The following is a 26,759-nucleotide window of genomic DNA, read 5'->3' on the forward strand; positions in this document are numbered from 1 at the left end:
TTTGACACTGATATTTTAGGTTAGCCTCACTTTCAGTTAGATGAAATTGAGAGGTAAAATGTTAGTTAAGTTTTGACCATGGGCATTTTATTTCATGACGACATCACACGATAGAGTTTGGAGACTCTCACATGTAATAGAATTACCAGCTTGAGACCATTTATACAAAGCTCCTGAACTGTAAAATTGTAGCACTACATCACTGCCAGGGAGCAGTTTGAATAAATGTACAAACAGAACCTCCCAGTGGGTAGATAGCCTGCATGTTGCTTTCGTGTGGATGTGGATTTAATGGATATGGGCTGCTTTTGCCAGGACAGTGAATGTAAGCATCATTTTAGATTTCAGAATCAGGGCCTCCCTAAACTATTCTTGTATTCAGAGAAACCCTCTGGAACTTTGCTATGCTCTTGCTGTATTTTAATTTTTTACCTACCTGCCCCACATAGCAAAGACCCTCAGAGACCTAAAGAATCTCTATCTTTACTGGAAAGCTTATCTTTTTCACTAAAAGAAGTTGATCCAATAAAAGATGTTACCTTATCCCTTTGTTGAAGTTTTGGTAGTCTCAGGATGTGACAGCAACTCTGCAAAGAACAGAGCTGTCTGAGATTTAATTTGTTAATGTTTGTAGAGCACTTTGAGATTCTTGGATAAATGGTGTTATTGAAATACAAATGTATTATTGATATAAAAATCAACCGCAATAGTCACACAAATGCAAACTCTTTCTGACTTCTTGAAAGTATCATCTAATAGATGTAGGCTGCCCCCAAGGGAGGGGCAAAAGGAGAAGTTGCCCCAAGACCCAGTGATTTAAAAGGGTTTGAGGCAATGGGCTGCAGAGGCAATTTAAAGGGTCCAGGTGACACGGTCTGGGCGACGCTGAGGACTAACTGGGGGAGGCCCAATGCAGTCTGGGTGGTGCTGATGGCTGACTGCCCATAGCCCCACCCTTTCTCCCAATGCCCCATCCCTTCTGCGGGGGGCTGTAGCCAAGCCCACCACATAACCTAGGACCCGGTGGAGTCTAGCCAGTCCTGAATAGGTGACACACAAAGCAAAAATAAATTCAGTGTGGATTTCTTTCCTTAACGCTCCAGTGTGGTGAGCATCCAGCACAGAAGTATGCTTAACTATCATTTTAATTCATTTTTCCCTTCACCTGTAAAATTTTCTTTTCCTTTTACTTCTTGGTTGCCTATAAGTAGCTCAGAATACATCATTCTGTCATATCACCAACATTAGAAGGTCTGCTTTGTATGGGTATAATTATTTCTGTCAAGAGAGTAGGGTTGTCTAATGGAATAGTTCAGTGGTTCTCAATCAGGGGTGCATGTACTGTATGGGTATGCAGAGGTTTGTTGGGGATAATCTACTCATCTAGATATTTTCCTACTTTTACAACAGGCTACATAAAAAGCACTAGCAAAGTCAGTACAAACTAAAATTTCATACTGACAATGACTTTTTTATACTGCTCTATACACTGAACTGTAAACACAATATTTATGTTCCAATGGATTTATTAATAATTAAATGATAAAAATGTGAAAGCCAGCAACTTTTCAGTGATAGTGTGCTGTGACACTTTGGTATTTTTATGTATGATTTTGTAAGAAGTTGTTTTTAAGCTAAGGTGAAATTTAGGGGTATCCTGAAAGGGGTACAGTAGCCACCAGAGAGCCACTGAAATAATTATACCAGTACAAGTCCTAGTATGGATGCATTTACAGCATTATAAAGATGACATATCTATAGGCTGTGTCTAGACTGGCCAGTTTTTCCGGAAAATCAGCCACTTTTCCGGAAAAAACTCGCCAGCTGTCTACACTGGCCGCTTGAATTTCCGCAAGAGCACTGACTTCCTACTGTAAGAAATCAGTGCTTCTTGCAGAAATACTATGCTGCTCCCGTTCGGGCAAAAGTCCTTTTGCACAAAAGCTTTTGCGCAAAAGGGCCAGTGTAGTCAGATTTGTTTTGCGCAAAAAAGCCCCGATCGCGAAAATGACGATCGGGGCTTTTTTGCAGAAAAGTACGTCTAGATTGGCACGGACGCTTTTCCACAAAAAGTGCTTTTGCAGAAAAGCGTCCGTGCCAATCTAGACGCTCTGTTCTGAAAATGCTTTTAACAGAAAAGTTTTCAGTTAAAAGCATTTCTGGAAAATCATACCAATCTAGACGCAGCCATAGAGTTTAGTGCCTTGCTGTATGTGAACAGCTCGATAACGGCCTCTATACTTGAGAGGTAATCCCACTATAATTATACTGGAAATAGTAATAGCAACGTAACTTTTGTATATTGAGAAAGCCTATGATGCAAGGATAGTTTTAGTGGTGTCATATTTTGAGGTCTCTTCCATAAACCAATATATACTGAAAGGTTTTCACAGAACAATTTAAAAAAAGTTTTAAATTATTTCTGTGGCAGACCTGTTTAACCTCCTTCCTCCTTTGTCAACACTAACCCTCCCTGCCTGGTTTTCATTTTAGTTTCACAGTCCACCGTAAGGCTATTTAATGTAAGTCTACAAAAGGTCAAATATATCATACAAAAAAAATCACCGCAATTGTAACCCATTAATTTTGCCTTTTAATTTCTTATTTTCTTAGACCCTTCTTATTTTACTTTTGTTTCATTTTACACTGAACTGAACCACACATTTCTTACTCAAGCAAATCTCCCATTGTTTGCAAAAGAAGATTTGCTGGAGGAGCGACTGAATGACCCAATCACTTATGTGACTAAGTATTTCACAGCATTGTTCTTCAGACAGGTTTTCCCATTATTAAATACAATCTCATTTATAAGCAATGAAATAAACAAATGTGGAAACATTTTTAGGTTTTGCATTTCAAAGACACAAGTCATCATTCTTTTAGGCAGGTGTGCCTTTCCTGGCAGCTGCTAAAGATTAGCAAATTACAAGTTCAGCATTTTTTTAAATATGGCTAAAGAATAAAATCTTTAGTCTGGCGATTTGAAGTCAAACTGCCACAATGAGCACCTGTTGAGAAAGTCCATTATTAGAAGCTGGGGGTTCTAGGTGAAAGATCACTGTGAATTAATTTTGATTGCTTCACAAAACTCTGCATAGCAAGTGGTCTCTGATGGGGGTATCAAGGGACTTCCATTTGGGGCGGGGGAGATTTTGTTTCTAGGAAGGTAATATAATCTCTGTAGTGACATTAAAACACATCAGTGGCTGCACTTGCCTGAGTCCTTCTCCTGAAACAGATTGTATGTGCTTAGGTTACCAGGTATTATGCTCTGGGAGGGGAAAGAGAAACAACTGATATCGAAATCTTTTCTAAAGGATTAGCTAAAAAGCATATGGTCAGAGATCCATGACTCCTGGATTGTTAAAGCAGTTAACTACTTACATGTTTTATCTGCATCTATATTTCTCAATGTGCTGGACTGTTACATTAATTGCTGAAGTTAAAAAAAAAAAACAACACACAGACCACAAATCTTGTAATTAACAAAATAATGCAGCAAGTAAATATTTTGCTGGAAAGTGAATTTTATATATTCTAATAGAGATATTAGCAATGATAAAAATAGAATGGCTATCTAGAAAATATTTCTCTCTATTGGGGTAGAAACTACTGAATATTAAGCAGCTATTTCCTCTCTCTCTGTGAAAAGAGTCTCCATCTGAATTATGCAAAAATACTACCTGTCTGTCTTTTGATTAAATTTAAAGCCATGCTTCCCATCTGTTTGTGCAAAGAGTAATAGTCTATCAACTACTTTGTATGCTCACTTTACTTAAAAATGATCTCATTCTTTTTTAGAACATAAAGAATAACCAGAAAGCTCTATGCTCCTAGCTAATAATCATGATTTGATCAACTTAATGTTTGAGTTGTCAACACTTGGCCATTAATACCACACAAGTTACAAGGTTCACTAATCCTCTAGCTAAAAAGAAGCAAAACTGACTTCCAAAATGCAATTGCTGTAAAAGTTATTTGCATATAAAGATGAAAAAATGTCCCAAATGTATCATATCCTGACTTCATTTTATGTTATTCTTCCTCCAGCGTTATATCATGCTTTAGGCCCTGTAAAAATTGGGGCTTTTAGCTGTATCTATGCAAAGCCTTGGGCATGTTTGGATTCCATACTGTTGCAATGAGACTGCATTATCCTCACTGAAAACAGTGGCAGAGTTGCCACCGTTGTAAGAGCAGGATTGGACCTGGTATTTCTGTTTACTAAACATATCACTGCACTAATCTTAATCACGGATCAAATCCTGCTCTTTGTTCACTCCAGACAGCAGTGGGGAGTTTTGTGTGAGTAAGGGCTGTGGTTTTGGACAGAGTAGCAAGGGCCTCATCCTCTGGGCTATTAAAGCACACCTCTCTGGTGCTTTGGCAGGGCAGGGGAGCACAAAAGCTGGACACTTGAACAGAGAAATCCTGAGGCAGCTCTAATTCATCCCGGAGGCCAGCCCCACAGCTGAAAGGCCTAGGATGGGAAGGCAGAAAAGTAGTTTAATGTCACCGTTGCAGTCCTCAGCCCTTCCTGAGCTGTTCCAAAGCAGGGAGAAAGGTAGAAACCTAATCAAAACCATTAGGGAAGTACTGAAGCGTGGGATCCATACAATGGTATTTTCACTGGCCTGATCCTTTCCTCATCCCATCCTGCTCAGCCTCACCCTGCTTTCCTCTGGTTGCAGTTGCAGAGGGAGCTTACGGAGATGGATCCCATGCTGTGTGGGGGTGCATATACCACCCCCTTATGCAGCAGAACCGCAAAATCCTGCTATTTATGGGGCCTCCACATCTACAAGTGTGGGAAACAGGTATGCTACTCACTGCTTCTATAAACACTGAAAGAAGAGAGAAACAGCAGAGAAAAATCTATAACAAAAACAGGATTCATCTCTCACTTCATTTTCTGATGTTTGAATTTTTTTCTTCAGTTATTCAGATGATAGAACAAGACAAGTGCAAACATACAGATGTGGGGAAAATGCATGGCCCCGGGCAATATGAAGTGACCCTGGATGCGTTATAAGTGAAAACTTCAGAAGAAGCTTTGCGAGGAACAGATACCAAGCTTGAGAAGGAAACACAGGACACAGTTCATATGACTAATTAACATTAACCTAAGTGAAGTATGCACTAGATGCACAAAGTGACATCAAGGGCCAAAGTCTGCCTTGCACCCTCGTATTGAGGCTAGTGGGGTTGCACAGTGTCAGCCAGAGTGTAATTCTCACCAGCAGGACTGTTGGAACATTTATCAAATTTTGAAGTCTATCAAATGTCTCTTTTTAAGTAGTGAGGGAACAAATGTGTATGCTGTTTCAACTCTCCTCATTAACATCTAATGAAAGCCTCAAAATGCTGAATAAAAGTGACCAGAAAAATATCTTTTGGATTAAAAAAAGAAAAGATTCTCAGTAAATGTCCCTCCAATTTTTTTTAAATGAGTTTAAAAAAGCAGAGTATTTAAAGCTCTATTTAAAATATACGAACATTGAGAAATATAGAAACACCTCCCTGTGTTCTTTTTCACATGACTCCAAAACAAACTACAAATCTCCAATGTTGAAAAGTTGTTCCTTAAGTTAATAAAATCTGTCAGCTTCCATAATGGTTGATTGGAAGAAAGTCCACAGGTGCAGTATTCTGTTGTTCACAGCTTGGGAAGTCAAGGCTTATAATAAAAAGCCCTCTGTGTTATGGTCCTCCTTCCCCATCAATTCACATCAAGTATTATTAGAATCATCTGCCACCTCAGTGCTGCTTCCTCTGTGCTCAAACTGCAGAAGCAACAGTGACATTTTACTGCTCTGCAGGTGCTGCTGTGTGTGGTCATGAACACATAAGTGTGGCCTGCTATTGTTCTCCAGTAAGCACTTTGATCTCAAGCACAAAAAGCTGCATAGCTGGATGCCCTATTCATTTTTATGCTAGGTTTATATGGGTAAGAGAAAGAGGACGTGACAAGAGATGGGCAATCCATAATATTTATTTCAACAACTGCTTCAAATCTTTTTAAACGTCATAAGAACATGGCTCATTAAACTACAACAGCCTTGAAATTGTGTTATAAAGCCACAAAACAAAAATCAATACATCTGCTGGAAAGGAGGTAATGAAATATATCGAGTTGGCTGAAAAGAGGTTTGTATGAATCATAATATTATTATGTACACATCACTTCTATTTCCAATACTTACAGTTAACAAACTAGGGGCTGCTTTCTTCTCCAGCGCTTAAACAGGTGCTACAAGGTAAGGTTTATCAAAGTTATTTTTCAAAGCCATTCCTTCTGCTATAAATAACCCTGGGGAGGAGGGGCCTTAGTAAAGGAGATCAATTCAACACATATTTGCTATCTGAGCTTCAGCTGTTGTCGTATTACTTCACAGTCTAATCAATACGCCGCTCCATAAGAGCAAAGGAAAAAGCCACAACATCACCCTGACAAGTCACTGTAGGTTTATTACTGGACTAAAAGCATGTCGTGTTTCTAATCTTAATAAAGATTATTTTTGGTAGCAGCATCTTGGCCATTATTAAATACTTTAACCCTCCTTCTAACATTTCGCCTTGAATTGTTTCCCCTTTGCTTTTGAGCTGTGCTGTATGAACGCTTTGACCACGATCTCTCAAATAATCATCCAGGAAATGACTCAGAATTATTTTTCATTGACTTTAAATTGAAGTTATCACTCTCCCGGTGAATTTAAACAAAGATGATGTTTGTATCTTTTAACACATAGGCAAGAAGGAATATTGCTGTAAAACCCAATCACTGGAAGACTTGAGGATGGAGGTAGGGAGAGGGGAGGAGGGTGTGATGATTAAATCATCCAGATTCCCAAATGGAAATGTTGCTTTATCACCCATGCATTACACTGTATAATCTGTAGTGCTTAAACACAAGGCAATACAGCTGTGAGATGAATATCTCTTGGTCTTTGTCTCACGTGCTGGGGCTTTTTCAGATGTTCTCCCTTCCTGGGGCTATGTTCTCATCCTGTGTTAAAGCTACTGTTGCATCTTCTGCTTGAGAACTGAATGGTGTATGCACGTCTTCTGTGTCTGATAATAATTGCATGCAGAGGTGATTGGCAGATCATAAAATGGGAAGCCATGTAACATACTGTGGAGCAGAGTGACAATTTTCTTTTATCAAGCATCTCTGACTGCTACACCTGCACTTTGCCCATTGGCTCTCAAACAGGGGCATGCATGTCTCTAGGGGTACACAGACATCATCCAGGGACTACATCAACTCATCTAGATATTTGCCCAGTTTTACAACGGGTTACATGTAAAGCACTAGCAAAGTCAGTACAAACTAAAATTTCATAGATGACTTGTTCACATTGCTACCAGTGTGTTGGTGGGGGAGGGGGGAGAACTGTCCGTTACTGGCCCCCAAGTCCTTCCCCTTCCTGCCATAGCCCAGCCCACTTACCCCACGGCACATGACCCCCTGAAGACATGGCTTTGGGGATCACCAGGAAGGCCTGATACAGTGCAATAGCAGCAGTTTCCCGCACACATACACCTCGCAGCAGCAGGAGCCATGAGGAAGCAGAGCACACTGAGTGCACTCGCTCTACTGCATTCTGCTTCCCCACAGCACCTGCTGCTGCAAGGAGTGGGGGGGGGGGTCTGACTGCTGCTGCATGGTGCCAGCTCCCCCCACGGTGATCCCCAAAGCCACATCCTCGGGGGATCAGGTGCCATGGGAGTGAGAGGGCAGGGTGATGGCAAGGTGAGGGATTTGGGGGCTGGTAACTTGGGAGTCTTGGACCAGATTGCACAATTGCTCCAGCTGAGGAGAGCCTACAGGCTTTACTACACTGTACTATACAAAGAAATGAGAGTACAATATTTATATGTGAATGTATTTATAGCTATATGGGAAAAATGAGAAAATCAGCTGTTTTTCATGGCTCACACAGCCAACTCAGCTGCCCCTCCAAACAATCTGCCAGAGTACCGATTTATCTCTCCTCTAACCCCTTAAAATATACAGTGAAAGCTTTGTTATCTAGCACTCTGTTAACCCAAAAACTTTAACCGGCATTGCCCCCAGCCATAATTCCACCACATCTTCAGGAGTGTGCGCCTGATTCCCACCTTTCCAGCCTGCTGTTGTGGGGCTTCTGACAGCTGGCATTGCTGGTTGACATCAGCATGCGCCTCCTTCTTCCTCATCCTGCCTCGGGCTCCCAGGAGCGGGATTTGCTGGTAGGGGGTGGAAGCACAGCAATAAGCTTTGTTATCCGGTACATTCAATTAACCGGTAACCCCCATTCACCATGAGTGTCAGCTAACAAAGCTTTCACTGTGCTGGCTTCGGGTGAAAGGGGAAAAATATTCACTCCCTCACTAGTGATATGTTTATATTTTACTACCTCACAACCCAAGAATACTAGAAATGGGAAATGTCTGCTCTTAATTCAAGCCCTGGTAGGTCCTGTGGTACCATGACATTATTATTTACAGAAAACGTATTTCAGATCACTTATAGAGATTTCTGAATTGTGCTAGTAATATTGTTCCTCATTTTCAAAGTTCTGTACAGTTGGATTTAAGATACCAAGACACTAGGCTATTACGTACAAATATATACTTAAAACTTCTCAAACATTTGTAGCCTAGCTTGCTATCCCTGCATGGCAAGTATAGTATTATGTTGTGTGGAGTTCCACAGTAGAGAAGAAACAGAGGCTGCGTCTAGACTGGCATGATTTTGCGGAAATACTTTTAACAGAAAAGTTTTTCTGTTAAAAGTATTTCCGCAAAAGCGCGTCTAGATTGGCATGGATGCTTTTGCGCAAAAAGTGCTTTTGCGCAAAAGCATCCATGGCCAGTCTAGACGCGATTTTGCGCAAGAAAGCCCCGATCGCCATTTTAGCCATCGGGGCTTTTTTGTGCAAAACAATTCTTCCCTGTCTACACTGGCCCTCTTGAGCAAATATTCTTGTGCAAGAGGGCTTTTTCCCAAGCGGGAGCATGAAAGTATTTGCACAAGAAGCACTGATTTTGTACATTACAAAGTCAGTGCTCTTGCGCAAATTCAAGCGGCCAGTGTAGACAGTTGGCAAGTTTTTGCGCAAAAGCGACTGCTTTTGCACAAAATCTTGCCAGTCTAGACGCACCCAGAGAGCTTGAGTAGTTGCAAGTGTCCATTTTATTGCATAACAGAGAACTAACTAGAACCAGCCCAAACTAGCTGGGCTGACCCCTGTGACCTAACTCTGTTACTATAACAACAAGAGCTATATCTACAACCCAATACACAACATATTGGATATGTAATGATGAAGGGTGGTATAAATACTGTTTTGACTCTCAGCTGCATAATCACAACCAAGATTCATACTGATAAACCAAAATTATAAAACGTGGTCTCTGATGATCTTAAAGTACTTTTCATGTTCACAATGGGGTAAGGTCAATAAAAGTGGGCACCCCCTTCTGGGCCCGTGTGCACTTTGCCAGAAAACCAGGATTAACTGCTTTAAAAAACACACCCGCACACAGGGAGGGGGGCCTTGAATCTCAGCTGCAGCTAAACTGAATTCGGACTGGGGGAACAGACTGGGCTTTATGCCACCTTTGTACTCCTCTCTCTGATTCTGTCAACCATCAGAGAGACGAGCGACCCTGAAGCAAGCTAGAGTAGTTCTACATGTGTGTCTAACAGCAGTCACAGCAGCCTAGTATACTTCAGTCACATGCCTCCTGTTAATCTCCTCCTACCCCAACTGCACCCTTGGCATGCCATATGCTGGGGATTGCAAGGGGAGGGAAGCATACAGCCATTCTGCTGTGCTGTGCCGTCCCTATGCTGAGGGCCAGTTTCATCTGCTATGTATGTTGGCAGAGCCTGGTAAAGGGGACACGGAAGAACCTGGATTGAGAACCAGGATCTTTAATGGCCATAGATGGTCAGAGTTTCATTATTTACAGCTCTTCTGAAAGACTGTGCCTCTGGCAGCGACTATTACCACCAGGCTGGAACATTGGTTCAGCAGAGGCTTAGGGGAAAGGTCAGCTTCTGACTGACCAGCACCCCTATCTGCAGCATACAGATATGCTTTGGAGGTCTCCAATGCAAGTACTGACCCTTACCAACCCTGCTTAGCTTTTACTATGTAAGGACATAGAGAGTGGGTGCTACAGCTGCAGGCTATTGATATTTAATCTTTAATTTATTGTTACTTTATTGTTTCCTATAAATTCTCATGTCTTTCACAGGCTGCTGCTGAGACCTCTGCCATTAATTGTTAGCCTTTTACAGAGCAATAACTCCACTCCAGACAAAGAAAACCAACTCCTAGTCTGCAGGAGACACACAACACATCCCTACAGCATTCCCTTCTCGTACCAAGCCTTTTACAGTTAATCATTAGCCAGCAACTTTGTCTGCTTAAAGCAGGCCCATACACAGGAATTTCTCTGTGTGTGTGTGTGTGCGTGATTTTTTGTAAATGTGGCCCTCAAAGGTGCAAACACCACCCCCAATGATCCCTCAAGTAAGTATGCAGCTGGCCAGGGAAAGGAAGTATGCAACTGTCCAGGGAAAGGCTGGGGCTGATTTCCCACTACTCCACTAAGAGTAAGGCCTAACCCAGGGGTTGGCAAAAGGGCCTCCGCAGGCCAGATCTGGCCCTCCAAGCGGGTGGATCCGGCCCATGGAGGCCCTGCTGCTCCTCTGCCCCCAAGTAGGATTGCCAGGTGTTCCGTTTTGAACCAGACAGTCCAGTATTTGAGCTCTCTCTTCATGAAACAAATTGAGAAAATATAAATGTCTGGTATTTTCTAAATAAGATGAATTACATCACAATCTAAATTACAAGTGTGTCTGGTATTTTTGTTGAAACCATCTGGGAACCCTACCCCCAAGTCAATTAAGGCCTAGGGGCGGGGGAGCGGAGAAGGCTTTGCGCACTCCCCCAGCCCCAGGCCTTAGTTGGCCGTGGGTGGGAGAGCACGCGAAGCCTCCTCCCACCTTGCGAGGAGCACATGGCACTTTGAAGTGCTGCGGGCTGCTCACAGGGAGGGTGGGAGAGCGGAGGAGACTTTGCGTGCTCCCCTACCCACAGGCCAATTAGGGCCTGGGGAGCTGCATGAAGCTTCCTCCACCCTGCCCCTGCCCTGTGAGTAGCCTGCGTGCCATGTGCTCCTTGCAGGGTGGAAGGAGGCTTCCTGTGCTCCCCTGCCCTCAGGCCCTGATTGGCCTCTTCCAGTTCATGGGTGCCTAGTGGAAAGGGGGGGGCAAAGGGCTCCTGCACCCCCAGACCAATCATAGTCTGGGAGTGGGTTAGCCCTGCCCCTTCCTGTTTAGGCCCCACCCCTTCTGGGGTGGCCCCCAGGCAAAAATTATTGCCCACCCCTGACCTAACCCCGGCCTCACTCCTGGGGAACAGGGGAAAATCAGCCCCAGCCTTCCCCCGGCCAGCCAGCACATGGGGGAGGGAGGCTCACATTCTTACTTGGGATACTATAGGAGGGTGTTTGCACCCTTCACACCCCGCAACCCGTGTACAGACCTATAAGTAGGGTTGCCAGGTGTCTGGTATTCACCCGGACGGTCTGGTATTTTCGCCTCTTGTCCAGTAAAAAAAAATTCAGAGAATACCGGACACCTGAGATGTCCGGTATTCTCTGCATTTTTCCCCGGCCAGGACACGAAAATGCTGGGCACCTGACAACTCTACAAACACTCAGTGCCCAGCCTCCCCCCTTCTGAGCCCCTCTCAAGCCCCCAACACCCGCAGGCCCCCGGCCCCATGCTTACCTGGTTCCCCAAGGATGCTGGCACAAAATGGCTTCCAGCAAAAAGACATAGCAGCTTTCACTGGAACATGAAGGGCCAACAGTCTGTTACATAGAGCGTCCTATATTTACATTATTTGACTGCTTGAATAAGTCATGACTCTCAAAATCAGCAGCATTTCATTCATACCCTACACTCCCCACATCTACAAACTCTAGCCCTCCAGCAATTGGCTGGGTTGAATCACTCTGCTAATGTATTTACTAATAATGTTTATGATCAGTTTCTGGCAAGACCTTACAGCCATGGGTCTGAGCTTGACTTGTGCCTAAGCTATTCACTGCTGTGAAATCTGGGGCTGTAATTTTCCACCGCTGACTGATGATATTCAGTGCCTCAGTTTAAGAGTGTTTCCCATTAGTCATCCAAAAGGAGCCTGATATTTTAGACAGTAAGTGTTCAGTGCTGTGTAAAAATTAGCCCCCTTACTGGTTTCTCAAGATGAGCATCCAAAAACAGAGATACTAGAAGTCACTAGTCACTCTTGAAAATTTAGGCCAAGGGTTTGGTTTTGTTTGTTTTGTTGCCCAGGTTCTTAATTTTGTTTTATTCTTGTTATTGTTCTCAACATCTAATTTTTCCATATGAAAGAAGCACTTTGAGATAAGTAGCTCATAAAACCAGGACTTTATGCTTTTAGCTGACAATTACTTCAGACTCCTGACAAAATTAAACCCATTCAGCTTTGTTTTATTTTGTTTCAGAAGGGGAGTGGAGAAAAGAGAAGACGCCAGAAATACCCTCAGACAGGCAGAATCCACTGACTTGTATTGGAAGTGGATGGTATTTGAATGGCTAGCTACACAGTTATCCTTTCAAAACAGAGAAGGCTGGCACTGCCATGAAAGTGATAAGGAGGGGAAAATCAGTTCTGTAAGATTGAGAGAAGCCATTACAATTTTGTTATTGTATTTGTGAGAATTCATTTTACCAAACTATTTTAAGGATTCTTAAATACTGAGCATTCATCTTCTCAGTGCTAATTCCCAGCATTGAGAAGAGCTTGGTTATAACCTCAGCTGCATTTTTACAATGCATCAGCCAACACAGCTTCACCAGTGCAGTGGAACCATCATTTACTGCTGGTATAATAATAAATAATAATAATAATAGCTTATCTTTTATATCACACTTTTTAATCAAATCTCAAAGTAAAGGTAGTAGCATTATCCCCATTTTATAGACAGAGAAACTGAGTCTCAGGAAGGAATTACTTGTACAAAGTTACCCAGGAAACCAGTGATGAAGCTGGGAATAGAATTCTGTTCACCTGACTCCAATGCCAGTGCACTATCTACTAGGAAATAATGCCTCCAGAAAACTAGTACCGTAATTTAGCGAATATACCCCGCAACTGAATATACCCCGTGTTTTTTTCTATTTGAGTAAAAAAAAAAAAATCTTGTATGCCCCACGCACGAATATAACCTGCGGGGTATACAAGACTTTTCTGTGCCGGGGGTATATTTGCTGCTGGTATATTTACGGTGCGGGGGGGGGGGGGGGAGGGGATTAGCCACTCACCACCCAGGTTCCAGTGCAGCCGCCAGCCTCCGGGCAGGGGAACACTCATCTCCTGGCCCCTTCCTGCGGCTGTGCAGGAACTGGGAGGTGAGTGCTTCCCCGCTCGGAGGCTGGAGGCCAGGAACTGGGGGATGAGCGCTCCCCCACCCCTTCCTGCGGCTTCTCAAGAACCGGGGAGTGAGTGCTCCCCCGCCCGGAGGCTGGCGGCTGCACAGCCACAGAAAGAGGTGACTCACCACCTGGTGAGTAAAAAAAATTCTGTATACCCCGCACCCCCCCCCCCCCCGCACCTGGGGGGGAGGGTGCGGGGTGTTAAAAACGAATATAATCCGCGGGGTATATTCGCTAAATTACGTTACTTCTGTTATTCCTTCAGCCCCAGAACAAGCAGGGGGAGGAACTGTGACCACAGTTCTAGTTTTACGTTGCCATACCAGACATTCTAACCCAGAGTTTTTAATGACCAAATATTTTGCCCCCCAATTAGTATTGACATTCCATCTGCTTAGTTTTATTGATACATTCACAATAACTCTGTGGGAAATAAAGTAAAACAATACAAAAATGACCTAAAATGCCAATCAAAACTCATCTATCATAAATATCACTTAGTCTGACAATGAACTATATTTCTGCTCTCCTGAAGGCACAGGAATAAGTAAAATAGAGGCACAAGAATCTTGCACAAAAAGGGGGTTTTGCACAAAATGGACATGTCCACACTGCTTGTTTTTCCACAAAAACCTCTTGTGCAAAACAAATCGGAAAAGATTATGCAAATGAAGTGGAAGAAAATGCTAATGGGTGCTTCATTTGCATTGCCTCTTCTGCAAATAAATGTAGCGTAGACATAGCCTAAGTGTTGCCCCGGCACTGGACTGGAGCAAAGGGTATTTGTATTATCCATAAGGAGAATTTTGTATCCCATCGTGTTACATCCCATAGCTCAGTGAAAGGTATAGTAATCTTTTGAGATGTTTCACAGAAATAGATGGTAAAATGAATTCTTACACATACAATAAAGAATTTAAATGCACATAAAACTACTTTGGCTTTTAAACAGCATTCATCATAGTTATTTCCCCTGATAACTTACAAGCATGCTGAGCTCACAGGCAGTTATTCACATGAGAGTGAAAATTTAGAAGGGTTGTTATTAGACACTATTATAACAATTTAGATTCCAATATACAGTAGCTGCTTACTATACAAATACAAGGTAAGAAAGCCCCTTTCCTAAAGAGCTTCCAATCAAAATACCCAAGACACAACAGGGCTTAACTCGAAATACGCTACGCAAATGGAGCTACATCAATTGGGTAGCTTATTTGGAAATAGGGAGCATCTACTTGGCACTTATTTCAAAATAGAGCACTCTTCCTCCGACTTCTCTTGCTCCTTCTACAATGAGGATTACAGGAGTCGGAGTAAGAAGTCCTCCAGCTTGACAGTATTTCGACATTATTTTGAAATAACTGCCTGTTGTGTAAACACAGAGTAAGTTATTTTGAAATAATGTTGCTATGTAGACATATCGATACAGCAGGACTGAGAAAATGTCATTAACCCCATTTCACAGAGATACTGAGTGATTTGGCCTCTCAGAGCTGGGAATTCTACTTGGATTGTTTTAGACACAGGGTACGTCTACAGTACAGAAAAGATATATCCTTTACTCACGTTAGCTAATCTGCATCATCCTACATGGACTGTAATATCAACAAAGCCAAAGCGCTCAGTGATCACAAAGTGTTCTGTGTCCTGTTCTAACGGGAAAGCATAACAACAAAAAGCCTCACCCAAACTGTCTGGGAAGCACAACCTTTAAAGGCACTAATACCACTTTTTCCCCCCTCTCCAAAAACCATGGAGACCTGGTCTACACTTAAAATAAAATTGAATTTGTTAAGGTTGATTTTTGGCCCCCAATTCTGAAAAGTGCATGTTTCCACTGTGTGCCAGAATTCAATGTAGTTTGAAGTAGCATATTCCCAGTAAGATGGCTACAGTTGACTTTGAGAGCAATGCACTGTGGGTAACTATTCCACAGTTCTTACCACCACTTTGTATTCTGAGTTATGCTCCCAGTGCACGCTGAGAGCAAAATTGTGAAGCAGGTGGCTCTGGATAAGTGTCGTCAATGTCTCATAGTGCACTAATCTCCTTCCTCTCCTTTCTTCCCCCTGCCTGAAAGCAATGGCAAGTAGTGTTTTCACACCCTCCCTCCCCCCACCCCGGTTATCTGTGCAGATGTCTTTGCAGGATAAGCATGGAATCCATCATGGAACCCATTAAGCAAAGTATTATGGTCATCATATTAACCATGGTGGAGTATACTGTAATATACTCAGGCTCTGCACGAATGAGGAAGACTCTCAGAAAGCCATGAACACACTCTTCTGCAAAGCACTTGAGTAGAGTGATGCAAATACTGCTGGCGTTCAATTCTTTTGACACAGTGGCACACTAGTTCTGGTGCCATGCGACAAGCATAGACTGGTGGGACCACATGGGGATATGGCTATGGGACTATCAGCAGTGGCTGCAAAACTTTCACATGTATACGGCCACTTTCATGGAAGTTTGAAAATTGCTTTTCCCAACCCTGAAGTGCAGGAATACCAGAATGAGTTCTGAAGAACAGGACCTGGGGATTACAGTGGATAAGAAGCTAGATATGAGTCAACAGTGTGCCCTTGTAGCCAAGAAGGCTAATGGCAAGTAGGGTGTATTAGGAGGAGCATTGCCATCAGATCCAGAGAAGTGATTATTCCCCTTTATTCAGCTCTGATGAGGCCACATCTGGAATATTGTGTCCAGTTCTGGGCTCCCCCACCCCACTATAGAAAGGATGTGGATGCATTGGAGAGGGTCCAGCGGAGGGCAACCAAAATGATTAGGGGGCTGGAGCGCATGACCTATGAGGAGAGACTGAGAGATTTGGGTATATTTAGTCTGCAGAAGAGAACAGTGAGAGGGAATTTGATAGCAGCCTTCAACTTCCTGAAGGGAGGTTCCAAAGAGGATGGAGAGAGGCTGTTCTCAGTAGTCACAGATGGCAGAACAAGGAACAATGGTCTCAAGTTGCAGTGGGAGAGGTCTAGGTTGGATATTAGGAAAAAATATTTCACTAGGAGGGTGGTGAAGCACTGGAATGGGTTACCTAGGGAGGTGGAGGAATCTCCATCCCTAGAGGTTTTAAGTCTCAGCTTGACAAAGCCCTGGCTGGGTTGGTTTAGTTGGGATTGGTCCTGCTTTGGGCAGGGGGCTGGACTTGATGACCTCCTGAGGTCTCTTCCAGCTCTATGGTTCTAGGATTATGCAGTAGATACACCACAGAGGTCTTGAGGAGTGTCACAGGGCAGACTCACCACCATGGCACCCCCAGCCAGCAGTCCTGGGAATTAACTTGTTGACTCACAGGATGCCTCCCTTTAGCTGGTGTCTCTCCATGTTCTTGCTACTCCCACATCAGTGTCTGAGCCCCCTTTCGAGGGGGGGAGGGCGCGCACTGGCATTTACCCTGCTTGAACCCCAGAGTCCTTCCCTCCCCAGGGCACCCTGCTCTCCTCTCAGGGAACACTCAGTTCTCCTGGACCCACCTTTACTCAGTGACTCACTACCAGTCTTCATCTAGCCGCTGCCTCTGGGGCAGACTGCAGTCTGTAATGGCCACTCATCACTGGCAAAAGGATGTGGACCTACTGCCTTTGCCTAACCTGGCTGCTTCAGGCCCTGCAGCCTGGGAGCTTGCTTGGCTAGAGCTTCCCCAGACCTACCTTCCTTCCTTCCTTCCTTCCTTCTCCAGCACTGCTCTACCTCCAAGAATCCTCCTGCTTCCCTTGCCATCAGATCCCTACTGCTCTCTCTTCAGAGCAGCAGTCAGTTCCCCCTCTCCCTCCAGGAGCCCTTCTTTATATAGCCCCCAGCTGGGCCCTCATAAGCAACAGCTGCCTCAGCTCAGATCTGGGGTTTTGCCCTTAAAGGACCAGTGCAAGGCAAACACCCTGTCACAAGGAGCATCTGGACTCAGTTTGGTGGCAGGCATGGCATTGGCAAGGGACAGGCCGGGATTCAAACCTGCAGGCAGAAGGGGATCCAGGCACAGCAGGAAGGCAGAGGCTGTGTTTTCAGAATCCTGCCTTTGCCAGGAGAGTGCAACTTTCCCTTTCCAAAGGAGCATGTGGGTAACAGGCAAGGTGGCCTAGGAGGGACTCAAGCCATGCTTCACTGTGGATGAGCAAACTGAGGGGGCAAGCTGAACCAAATTTGAGCAAGTAGCATTGCATCCTGGTGTATGGGGATCACAATGTCACTCACTCAGATTGGGCCCAGCTGACCCCACCCATCAAGGGGCCAAGCCAAAACTGAGCGGCATGCTGACTCCATGCATCCAAGGCTAGGTCACGCAGTCCAGAGTGGGGAGCTGAGCCCAGCTGGCCAGCCAGCCTTGCAGGACAGCAATTTTTGTGGGTCAATAAGGAATAGTTCTGAAAAACCCAGCAATGTTAAAAAGCCTGTCCACTGTAACTTGCCCTGCCTTTCTGGTTGTGAGCTCAATCTTTCAAAAAGACCGCAGGGGCAGCCCGTCCATATAGGCAAACTAGGCGGTCGCCTAGGGCGCCAAGTTAAATGGGGTGCCAAATGGTGGTGCAATATCATTGAGGGGTTTGGAGGTGGCGGCGCTGATCACATGGTTCGCCTCGGGCGCCAGTTGCTGGCAGCTAGTCTAGGGCCGCCCCTGTGCTATACAGCATTTTGGATGGCAGAAAACCAAGGCAATTATGAGGGTGGCCAGCCCGTGCCAAAGCCCATGATGAAGCAGCTTCATTGCCATAGCACCCGAGCTAGCTAGAGTAAAGCTAGCATGGGCATGACTACATGAGCTACAATTATCACCCATGACTGCTCTGTAGACATACCCAGTACCACAAAGGTCACATGCTTTTAATTTGGATTAGCAGCTTGATTACAGCCCACATGGCTATGCCTACACTGTAGATGGGAGAGTGCCTTCCAGCCCGGGTACAGTCTCCACTAGATCAAACAGCAAGGACATTGACTCAGAGAACAGCTCAGGCTCTCAAGCCGTCTGAGCTCAGATGGCTAGTCAGAGCCTCTGCCAGTCCCACAACATCAACTTTTCTATTTTTAGCATGTGAGCCCAGGCATCGGCCAGTATCACAATGTCTACATAGATATATTAGTGTGCTAACTCAAGCTGAGTTTCTGAGACTCAGTTATCTGGGCTGGGAGGCATGCCCCCAGCTGTAGCCAAACAGCTTGGCATTAAATTCAAGCTGCTTTCCCAAGTTAAAATTAAAGTGACTGTGTCTTCACTGCTATTTTAACCCAGGTTAACTAACCCAGTTTAAGAACACCCCCTTTTAAAAAAAGATACAATGTAGTCATTCCAATAGTCTATGCCACTCCATAAAGACAAACCTTCCTTTGGACATTTTCATGCATTTTTTCAGAGTTCCAAAGCACAGATATGCACAATTAATATGTTAATAAAACTCACTTTGGACATTCTAATATAATTACAACAACTTATATATAATAGGCATGCGCAGCACATTTCATTAGGGTGTACACCCAGGGAATTTTATTTATTTATTTTTTTAAAGGCGAACATTTATTGAATACTCAATCATAAAGGACATGCTGCGAGCGAATGTGGGCTTTCTCTATATTTCTACATTCAGTGCTTAGTACATAATACAACAATCCATACTTTAAAACTAAAAGAGCATATCATGCGATTAAATTAAAATGCAAAGCCACTTTTTTTGAGACATTAGGGTGTGCCTGGGCACACCTGGCACACCCCCTGTGCACGCCTATGATTGATATATATATATATGAATAAGCAACTAAGCAGCATAATAATGGTAAAGAAAGAAAATTCTAAATAGCACCAACACTGAAACTGTATTCAGATCATTCCTCTTAGATGCTGCCATCCTCTCTTCACCTGCACTGATTTATGAGTCTCTACAAAACCTGCACATTTTCCCCACAACCCATTTTACCTTTTTTCCCCCCATTTGACAAATATTGATTTATTTCCTGCATGTTTAAATTCATTGTAATCCATTCTGTTTTGTTTACTTTCTTGTTTGTGCACTTCCTTTATCGATGACGACATGAATATTTGCAGTTCTGGGAATACAGGATTGGCTAATTAACTGCTTTTACAAAGCCAACAGAGAGCACAAGAACACAACCCATTGTTTGGTATGGGTCACACAGGAATGGTGACCTTAAATGACTTGCTAGTTTCTCACACAGCAGTGGGCTGAAAAAATTAATAGATATTGGAAGCCAATGGAATTTAAACTGATTTAAGCAAGGGTTAAACCTATTCAGTGAATCCGTGTAGGTACTTGCCCTGGTATAAATGGTTCAACTTAAATTTGATTTTGTTAAACTAATGCGTTTTCTCTAGTATAGAGAAGCAGCACCACAAGGAGGTAAGATGTGCTTATGTTATCTCCTAGCCATTAGCTACACATGGGTGAATTATAGTTTAGCAACATTGTATTGTGTGTGCCAGTGTCTTGTGGGAGTGCAACAAAAAGAGCACACTGTTTGCAGTGGAAATAGCGTTTGCTGGAGGAAGCAGGATCAGGTGAGATCTTTGCAGTCTTTCATCCACAGTATTCATTCTAGAACCAGGCCCATACAGAGACAGTAACAATAGTTAGCCATGTTAAAAAAGTCACAGAACTCCCACGTACATATTCTTCAAAAAACACTTAACTTTGTTTATTAGCCATAGAAAAGGGATTCCCAAGACGGAGCCCTCTAACTATCAGCCTCATCAGCTCATAAGACAGCCCAATTCTCATTAGCAGCTCTCACCACAGCTGGAGACTTGAACCCTGCTTGCAAAAATATATCAATTTTTCACTTCTGTTGGGCTCTTTTAGCTAACAGGAAGACCCCCAACCCACACAAACTCCAGCTTAAGGTGTTCTGGAACACATGTGTGCAAATTCCTTGTGCTGAAGTGGACTGGCATCTGAACATTGCTCCAGCCATCTACATTCATTCCCGTTATGTGGATGCATGTGAGAATCCTGGTGACTTACATAGACATTGGGTGGCAGTGTTCCCTGTAGGAATGTGAATGTTTAACCGGTTAACTGGTAAACCCCACCTTTAATGGGTGAGGCTTGCAGGTTAAGGTTAACCAGTGGGGGTTGAAGCCTCTCCCCACCTGCCACGGTGGGCCCGGCCCAGCTCCCCCTCCCCCCATCTTTGCCAAACATGATCTGCAAGTAGTTTTGTACCTCCTGCTTCAACTGGCTCAGCTCAGCTTCCTGCCCATTGTGCAGTTCTCCAGACCACTTGGCATCCCCAGGAGTCTCTTCCTGCATCAACTGTTTCCTTATAAAGGGTTTGCAACTGCTTGTCCTATTGGCCAGGCTCTTCCAACCCTGGGGCTTCATAAATCCAGGAGGGAAAAAAAGAGCTGATATTATAGTCCCTTGCCTACGGCCCCAGTGCCTGGAGTTATGTGGTTGCATCATCATCTCAGGTTCCATTCAAGGAAGTAGGTCTCTAGATCTCCTGAATAGCAAGAAACACTTGAAAATGTGGGAAGCACGTAGCTCTGAATATGAGAACTGCCCTATTCCTCTCAATGGGCTGTTAGCTCCATGACCTGTAGTATAGACAATTTTAAGAAAATAAGCTAGTGTAAAGAGGGCCAAAGCAGTCTTCATACCTAGAGCCCTGCAAATCCACTTAGATGTGGATATCCATGGCTCATTTTTTACAGATACAGATGCATCTGCAGATACAAATGTTGTATCTAAAACCCTGTGGCTATGTCTACACTGCAGGCTTCTTGCGCAAAAACTGGACGGGAACAGGGGTTTCTTGTGCAAGAAACCCCTATGGCTAAAATGGCCATCAGAGCTTTCTTGCACAAGAGAGCGTCCACACTGCCCTGGATGCTCTTGAGCAAAAGCACATCTCTTGTGCAAAAGCACATGGCAGTGTGGATGCTCTCTTGTGCAAGAAAGCTCTGATGACCATTTTAACCATAGGGGCTTCTTGATCAAGAAACCTCATTTCCCATCCACAATAGCCTTTTTGCGCAAGAGCTCTTGCGCAAAAAGTCTTATTCCTCGTGGGGAGAGGAATAACTCTTGTGCAAAAAACCCTCTCTTCTGACGATCTACTGTAAACTTTCTTGCACAAGAACAGGCTTGTAGTGTGGATGCTCTGAAAGTTTTTGTGCAAGAACGGCCATTCTTGCGCAAGAAGCCTGCAGTGTAGACATAGCCTGCAAGTTTGGGGATATCTGTTTTATATCCACAGGAATCTGCATCTGCAGATGTGGCTGCAGATATCTGCAAATCATTTTTGCGGAAGCAGATGCAGATGCCAATTTTGTATCTGCGCAGGGCTCTATTCATAGGCTTGTCTTCACTAGGGAAAAAAAGGTACATTTTAAATAGGTATTAACTATTGTAATAACTAACCTGTTAAAATCTTAGTAGCATAGTCAAGGAAAGTTGTAGTCTTAACATACTAGATGGTTGAGATAAATCATCCTCACTAAAGGGTACTCTGTTTAAAATAGTTTTTTCATCATGGCCTTTCCTTTATTATTCATTAACCAATTAGTCTAGTCCAACTGAATCAGCTTTGACATTTTTAAAAAATAGATATACCAGTGGTGAAGGATGTGAAAAGGAGAGAAGGTGGTGGGCAGCAGAGATCAATTCACCACATTGTGTCACAACACTCCACTTTTCTGAATGTTTCTCATAGATACTGCTCTAGTTGCAACACCTGATGCTAGAATCCTAAAGTAGCTGTAGGGTTTATGGTAAAAACAAGACATGCTGCATTTTTCAGAACTTTAAAAAACAAAAACCAAACCTTTGTGCTTTGGCACTGGTCTGCTATTTAGCCCTGTCTGCACACATGCTAAGTGCACTGGACAATAGGGATACATGTCCCATTGCACAGCAGAACTGACACCAGAAGTTTCAGAACTAATCGCTGCATTTAGGTCCTATCTGTGGTAGCATTTGTGACTATGTGTGAGACTAATATGGCGCCAACATGTTTCATGTCCCTAGCTAACCTGTTATAGAACATATTTCAACCATGACTGGACATTCCAGTGAGCAAGGAGAGTCTGAAACATGGTTTACATTTACAGGACTGAAAAACAAAACAAATCAAAACCACCCCTTTTCTGCACTGGACAGAGAAACCATATTTCTGATAACTGTGTCGGAGAGTAGTTGACAACATGGTTCTAGAACAGAGCACTGATAATCCCAGTATCCTACCACACTCCCGAATCTCTTGGATTGACAACATACACGCTGCTCTGGCCAGATCCCTCTTCCCCTCCATCAGCTGCCTTCTGAGCACACCTCATTCAACAGTTTCCCTCTCTGCATTGGTGCTTTCCCCCTGCTATTGTGGGCCCTGACCTACACTGCTTACTTGCAGCCTTTACAGGTAGAGCAAAGGAAGGGGGAGGGGAGATGGTATTGAAGGGAGAGTCAGACTGTGGAAAGAAGCTATTTTAGGGCGATGGAAACATTTAGGAGGATAATCTAGGGTCACAAGGCAGCAAATTTATGCTTCATATAATCATAGTCAATGTAAAGCACAATATTTACTGATAAGCTTGTATTTACCTATATGGGTAAGTTAACTAAACGAAAATGTAAAACTATTTAAAGACACAAATGGCGTGTTTAAGTACTTGTCAGAAGCTATACACAATAATACCAGCATCTACTCAGTTTAAATTAATCTGCACATCCAAAACTCAAAACTCCAGTCATCTGAAGAAGTGCCCAGGAAAGCTCATGATACCATCTACATGTTGTGTTAGTCTATAAAGTGCTACCAAACCATTTGTTTTTTGTTTTGTTTTTTTCAGTTTATTCTGTACAGATTAACTGGGCTACCTCCTGAAGCTTCTCTCCATACTGTTATTTCCATTTCTTCCTCTGGATAGTTCCAAACATCTAGTGCTTCTTCACATTTTGCCTGGAGGCCAAGATCAACAAGCCCCCCTCTCTGGGAAGCCTTTTTATCATTGGGCTTTAGACTTAGCTGCTAACTCTAATGCAAATGGTTTACGGATTGCACGGCTCCTTTTCCAGCAGTGTGTAACACATGATTGCAGCGCCTGGCTGTGGCCCGTGCTCGAGGCAAAGCAGATTTCGATGGTAGGGGAGGAGGGGCGTCCAAACTGAACAAACCATCGGAGAGGGGCAGGACGCGGCCAGGCGCACCCTGCAAGCGTGTGCCCCTTCCCGGCGACAGACCAGGACTCCGAGACAGGCAGCGAGGGATTTCAGTCAGTAACCCCCATCCGCGATCACTGCTGGCCCATGTACTGGGAGGGACCCTCGAAGAGATTCCCTGTCCAAGCTAACTCGTGCTCTCGAGTGACACCGTTCCCCCTGGCCGGGCAGCGCCCTGTATGGGGTTCGTTTGCCCGACTGTGCGCTCGCCGCTGCCTGTGCACCCCGGGGACGCGGGAGAGGCACTGACTACGGATCTGTTGCAAGCGTCTCCTGCACCACGTAACCCTTCCGCCGCAGTCCAAGATTTCAGGACAAAATGCGGTGCCACGAACTCGCTTGCCAACCGCTTGTCCGGCTGCTAGGCTAGGAGCTGCTAGGCTGGGGGGTTGCTGTCTATGGCCAAATACATGTTCAAAGTGAGGGTTCGGGGCAGGCGTCTTGGTGGTCCTTTTCCTTACAGCCCGTCCTCTCACTGACTCCTCTCCCCTCTCCTGTTACAAGGAGTACAATGGGGGTTTGTACTGGGCACTCATCGGTTCACGCACACACCCCTTTCCATGTTCGTTTGCACACCCCTCGCGTTAGGGATCTGCGTTAATCGACGGGCGTGCTCTGGGCAACTAATTTCCAATCCATCTCTGCTCCCAAATACACAGGGAGTGATGGATTCCCTCCCCTGGCCCAATCATTCACAGCCGGGCTCTACGAGCAGCTCGGAAATTCGTTAGGGTAGAGTTGATGGGAGAGCTTAGAACAAATGGTTTAGCCAGACAGCACGTTACAAGCAAGTTAGAATCCAGCAACCTACGTGGAAATAGACAGCGAGCGTCCACACTCGGCTGGGGAGTTTGTCTTCGTTCAGGAGAGGAGAGAGGCGTCTCAAAAATACCATTTTCCCGGCTTTTAAATCGAAATTTTAAAAATAATATAAATTATTTTTCAGGATAAAAAAGCTCCTGCTAATGTAATGAATGCGGAGATGGATTGATAGATTTGAGACGGAAAGGGAGAGGGAAAAGAGGCGAAGGAATTTAGTCACTAATGAGAAAAATTCGGCGCGAAGGCTCCATTGATTTGTTACCTGTGTGGCTAAGGATTAATTGAATGCACACGAATTAAATCCTGCCCCAAGGAAGTGCACGGAGGTGGGGTCCCAGGCCGAGGGGGGAAGGACTTAGGAGATACTTTCAACTTGCCAGAAGAGCGCTCGGGGGAACCGGGTTCGTTTCATTCCCGTGCCTGTTTCTCCAAGGGCTAGTGTCAGATAACTCCCGACGTAACCGTTCGCCTTTAAAGATCAGCCACAGCCACACACAATCTGCTCCAGCCCCTTCCCCCGGTCCCTGCGCGGACCTCGGAGGCTGCAGGCCCTAGGAGAGGGAGACTGGCAGACAGCGGCCTAGGGATCAGCGGCATTAGAGCAAGTCGGGTCCCTGCCCAAACGCAGGGGCAGCTCATGTGGTGTAAGGGGAAGGACAGGCAGGTGGCATCGGGCCCCGACAGCTGCGTAAGGGGCGCAGGGTCCCTCTTGCACCGATGGGGGACCCACTATGCTGGAGAACTTGAGCCCAACCGTGGGCTCCCTCCAGGATGCTGCCAGTCACCAGCCCTGCCCCTCAAAGCGGGACTTCCCTGCAGCTATGTAAAAGCAGCTTGTGCCCTACGGCCCCGGAGCTATAACCCAGCCCCTCCTCCCGCGGGGACACGGCTCGGATCGGAAGGCACCGCAGGGTGTGACTGGGGTGGGCAGCGAATCCGCCTTCGGCGGGTGTGTGTGTGTGGGGGGAGGGGAGGAGTCTCGCTTTTAGGGCTCGTTAAGGGAAATCTCCCCCGCTAATTACAGGCAATCCACTCGGATGGGGGGAGGGGGAGCGCTGTCTCCGCCCCAGCCAGTGTGCGGGGGGGGGAAGCCCCCGCCTCCCCTCCCGCCCCCAGCATCGGGGGAGTTGTGGGGCTGGGCCGCCCCCCAGTCCCTGGCTCCACGTTGCTGTCCCCCTTCGTACCCAGGGGCCCGTGCTCCCGCCTCTTCGTCTTGCCAAGCCTGGCTACACGTGGGGGGGGGGGGGATTTAAAACGGGCTCAGGAGAGTTCAGAGCGAGCCGCCGCGCTGGCTACCCAGGGGCTTGGCTTTCGCGGGGCGGGGCGGGGCTGAACTCGCCCCTAGAAGCCGCATACGTGCGCCATGCCCCGACTCGGGGCCTGGTAAAGCCGCCGCTGCCAGTTCCAGGCAGGACTCGGATCTTAACGCCAAAGCGGGAGGCTAAGGACAGCGGTCCCGGGGCGCTACCGTGTGAACACAGAGGACTGGGGGAGGGGCAGGGAGCGTTCACACCTGCACCGGGCGGGGATGGAGGAGCGGCACGTGGAGAGGCGCTTGAAATGATCCTGGGGAGGAAAAAAAAAACGCTCAAGGCCCCCAAACCCAATTGCGACTGTTCGCCGTCCACTCCCCCTCGGGCCGGGCTCCCGCTCCCCAAGTCGCTTCTCTCGCCCCAGGCACAGCTCCCCGATCGGCCAGGCAACTTCAGCCGGCACCCGGTCAGGCAAAAAGGCTCGAGTTCATCGCCTCACCCCCAGCGGCGAAAAGCCCATCCCCCTACATCCTTCCTCTTTTTCAAAAAAACGAGCCGGGGATTGCTGCCACTTCCCTCTGCCAAGCCCAGCTGGGCCAGGTGCCAGCTCAGTCTTGGTATAAAACAAAGTCTTCCATCATATTCCCTCCTCCTCCTGCGCTCAGCCTACCCTGTCCTCTCCCTTGCACTGTTCCCACCCTCGGCTCGACACGGTTTTTGCCTACTGTGGTCCAGCCCCCGTCTCTGCTCCTTCCTCCGGGATCTTTAGACACGAGGCACCAGCGCCAAGATCCTTGGCTTGCGTCCACCGAGGAGGGCATTGTACTTCCTAGCTGCGAGGCCCCTGTACCGAGCCACGGACTTTATGTGCAGGAATATAAAGGAATAGCAGAGCCCAACCTCATCTAGAAGGACAAAGCAGCAGGTGGATGATTTCACGAACTCCGGCACTTGCTGCTGCTTCTGCTCCAGGGCCATTACCTCGTGTAAGCTAATGAGAGAACACCATGTGGCACATCTCTCAATTGAAAGAGA

At 45.4% G+C, this 26,759-nt stretch overlaps 1 long non-coding RNA gene across 1 annotated transcript; it reads right to left on the reverse strand.

The window, feature by feature from the left end:
* Window positions 1-5,995: 5,995 nt before the first annotated feature.
* On the reverse strand, window positions 5,996-12,136 carry LOC142831157 (uncharacterized). Its single transcript, XR_012906825.1, has 3 exons — window positions 11,792-12,136; window positions 8,122-8,229; window positions 5,996-7,132 (listed from the first exon to the last, which is right to left on the reverse strand). It is a non-coding gene; the product is annotated as an uncharacterized LOC142831157 (long non-coding RNA).
* Between the last annotated feature and the right edge of the window lie 14,623 nt (window positions 12,137-26,759).

Source organism: Pelodiscus sinensis, chromosome 12 (assembly GCF_049634645.1).
Source record: "Pelodiscus sinensis isolate JC-2024 chromosome 12, ASM4963464v1, whole genome shotgun sequence".
In the NCBI taxonomy this organism is placed as follows: Eukaryota; Metazoa; Chordata; order Testudines; family Trionychidae; genus Pelodiscus; species Pelodiscus sinensis.